Source organism: Salvelinus alpinus, chromosome 7 (genome assembly GCF_045679555.1).
Source record: "Salvelinus alpinus chromosome 7, SLU_Salpinus.1, whole genome shotgun sequence".
NCBI lineage: Eukaryota > Metazoa > Chordata > Actinopteri > Salmoniformes > Salmonidae > Salvelinus > Salvelinus alpinus.
In genome coordinates, this window is record NC_092092.1 from 51,885,703 (window position 1) to 51,889,375 (window position 3,673).

General features: G+C 40.1%; 1 long non-coding RNA gene across 1 annotated transcript; it reads right to left on the reverse strand.

Annotated features, from left to right (window-relative positions):
• Positions 1 to 1,549: 1,549 nt before the first annotated feature.
• Positions 1,550 to 3,293, reverse strand: LOC139581150 (uncharacterized). The gene is made up of 2 exons (XR_011676153.1): positions 2,478 to 3,293; positions 1,550 to 2,101 (listed from the first exon to the last, which is right to left on the reverse strand). It is a non-coding gene; the product is annotated as an uncharacterized lncRNA (long non-coding RNA).
• Positions 3,294 to 3,673: the final 380 nt, after the last annotated feature.

Genomic DNA, 3,673 nt, shown 5'->3' on the forward strand with positions numbered 1-3,673 from the left:
CATCATTTCAAAGTCACAGTCTTGCTATAACAGGTTATAAATGGCACTGTTTATGCTTATGTGGTAATAATGCTGGAGAAAGTAGTATACTGTGCTTAATATTTGGACCACATCAGTGTGCGTGCACATTCACATATGTACAAGTCTATGAGATAAGTCTTGGGAAAGTCCAAGTCTCAACGCTGGATATGTACTTATCCTAAATATTGTTTGACCTTCCCAGCGCCTGGCCATTACTCTCCTCCGAGTCATTCTCGCAGATGGATTTTTCGTTGCATTAATCCCCCAGATCAGGTGGGTTTTGTCAAAGTGTTAAACTTAAATACTTTGGGTCATTTATCTTTACGGCCAAACCCGGGGTCTGTCAGCGGCCAGACGAGCTATTTCCTCATTTGGTTTGGGAGCAAAGTGGCGCAGGAGAAAGCCGGGAGACGGCAGGGGCTGCTCACGGCTTAATGAAATCCTGATGTGAGGAGGGGGGGGAGAGCTGCTTCAGGTCGTGGCGCCACACCATCTCAAGAAACTATACCTCTCTGGAGAGGTGGCTTCAAATATTCCTTTTTTTTCTCTCTCCCTTTTCGAGAACGACGACACTCTGCTCATAAAACATTGCACCGATGCGCCCTCATTACCTCAAAACGTGCATTGGGACCTGCTAGATGTCCAAGTGGCCGTGGATAGAATTGCAAATGATTCATTTGTTGACGACTCCCATGGTACAGTGTAGCCTACTCACGGAGGCATTCATCTTCATTCACAAAGATATGAACTACGCCACTGATTATGAGTCCTAGTTCAGTCCAAATTCATTCTCATCGAACAAAAATAACAGATGTCACTGAAATGTACACACATTGTTGTTTGGTTTTGTCTAGGTAGTGTGTGTTAGTATAGTCATGGAACTACGGAAGATTTTCATGTGAGCTTTCATTCAAATGTTTGTATTGAGTGACTTTCTGGATTATTGTTTTAAGAGTGACTTTCTGGCTGTTTATTTGTATTCATAGTTCCATGGGTCATAAATCTCTAAGTAGTAATACTACACAGCATAATTCATTATCACAACTAGCTTCAACGTTTCCCTGTCCTTCTAGTTTGTTTTCTTTGCAAATTTTTTTTTTACATAATGACTTCTAACAGCTATGAATTAATATATATATATATATTATGCAATGTTATTCTGGAGGCTGTGTATGTTCAATATTACTTTGTCACGAATATTTGAGTCAGCCTAACCTTATCCTTTAACAACTTTGGGTTTTGGGCTCATAATCCAAACTTTAATCCTAACCATGAACCTTGAAATTCTTGAAAATGTAGAGTTTCGCCAAAACAGTAAAACCTCAATATGTCTCTTTTTTACTAAACATCATTATGTGACCCTTTGTCCATGAGCTCAGGTAGTCTTTATTTTAGCATGTTGGGGTCAATTGACCAATCTGAACTCTTTGAGTTATGAGTCTGCTCCTGTGCTGAGGTTGTGAGCATTGCTCAGTGTATTCATAAAGCTTTCTAGTGTGAAATAGGTACATAACACACGACACAGTGGCACATCTGCTTAATCTTTAATATGTTTCCATTTAAGTCCCTCTTATCCAGAGCAACTGACAATCAGTGCAGTCAACATGGGGTTAATAACATCCAATTTGTGAATGACAGCTTTATTGCCAGTGAATATAATAATTAATGATGAACTCCAAAGATCCCTTTGTCATAAGAGTTTTTTCATTGAACCTAGTTCGGTATATCAATGTTTTTATTTATTGGTCAATTGGAAATGATCATTATGGACAACATGCAGAATTAGTGTACATTATCCATACAGTATATACACTGCTGATATTGCTTCCCAAGAGCAATATTGTACATGAGAAAGCCAAACCTTGAAAATGGAATCAGACTGTGGTTGTTCACCCCACATTTTACCAATAATAAGGGGCTTTGGCTCAACCGCCCCATATTTTCTCATCAGTCGGCATCCGTTTGGGGGGGGGGACAGTGTGGTTCCTCCCTTTGATCTGTCCCACTTCTCTTTGTCTGTATCGGTCTACTGATGCCATGTTCACAGGCAAACATCCATCGTGTGTGTGTGTCTGTATGTCTGTAATTGAAAAACAAAATAATCTGTAATTGTGAGGACCATATGTTACAGTGCACAGTGAATACTGAAATGGGGTCAATGTCCATACTCCACTTTAGATTTCAGTGATTCCACATGTAGTTAATCGATAAAAGGAAGGAAAGGAAAGAACAACCATAGTATAAAGCTATGGACGTATTCATCATTTAAAAAAAAAAAATTAAACAGATGTATTTACAATATTATTATATAATAATAGTAATAATAGACTAGGCCTATACTCAACTATTTACAAAATAATGGTTAATTCATTTAAAAGTGTTAGGGGTTAGAACATTTAGCTCACTCTTCTCTATTAGTCGTGTTTGACATTACAGTTCGTTTAAAAGGTGCTTACATTGTTTCTGATAATTACAGGCTAATGAAGCCTATTATTGCCCACGATGCAGAAACGTGTACTAGTGCGCTGTAATCCTCGTTTAGCCCTTCTGGCCGGGCGCTTGGCCGCCTACGTCCCTCTTTATGATCTTAAAATGGACCCCAATGGAGCATTAGATGTCGAACAACACCGCTCCCGGGGGGGTTTCAAGCTCTGACCTGCAAGAGAAAATGAACTGTGCAGAGGTGACAGGGTGCGAAGCCGTTTGGCCCTGCGCGTTTGGGGCTCCGCGGTACCCTGTTGGGAATCTAAACATTTGTCAACCCAGTGGCGGACGGGAGAAAAAAAACAACAGGTACTAAACACGGTGGAATATTACACTGTCTAATGCAATGCGGGATATAAAAGCCTTAGCACTTTAAGGCCGACGTGTAGGCTAGGCTACGAGTGCTGTTATGTTAGTGATGCTTGCGAGAGGGGCTTGAACCCGGCGTTAATGGTCTTCTCTCCATCCCTATATGCGTCAAACCCACTCACTCAAACCCACCTACAGAGAGAATAGACGAAGAATGTCTTATCTCCAAGATTGCGCATGCACATAACCTGTCATGTACGCGCGCGCGCACAAGCCTCTTTCTCACTCCCAGTTTTCACAAACACACACCGCAGGGGATTATTTATGTGCTCAGTCACTTTCTCTCCTATTCAGAGGTGACAAAGTATGATTATGATGTGTTGTGTACTAGGCTACCCTTGATTATTGTTAGAACGCACGAGCAACTCAAAGCTTAGGCTACATTTACCCAGACGATTGACTGCATTTGTTTTCTTGAAAAGGCAGTGGTGCTTGAAATGATCGCTACGTTCAATAAAGCTTGTGTAACGTATTTCTGGCAGTGGAGAGAAAATAGGGGAAGTCAATAATGATGTTAGATTACATTTCCCCCAAAAAATATTAAATGTATACTACCATTTTGATGGAAATCGGCTACAATTATGCAATTTGCTCTCTTCTCAGGTTTGTCAAGGAATGTCGTAATCGTGATTCCAGTAGTGACAGAACGTTGTGAATGACTGCACTCTTAGTAGTAGGCCTACCATTATTTTTCATGTTGATAATAATACATAAATAATCTATTTACAGTTTACATTTTACAATATTGGTAATGAATTGCTATGCCTATAAAATAATGATTGAATGGGGAGAGGAAATC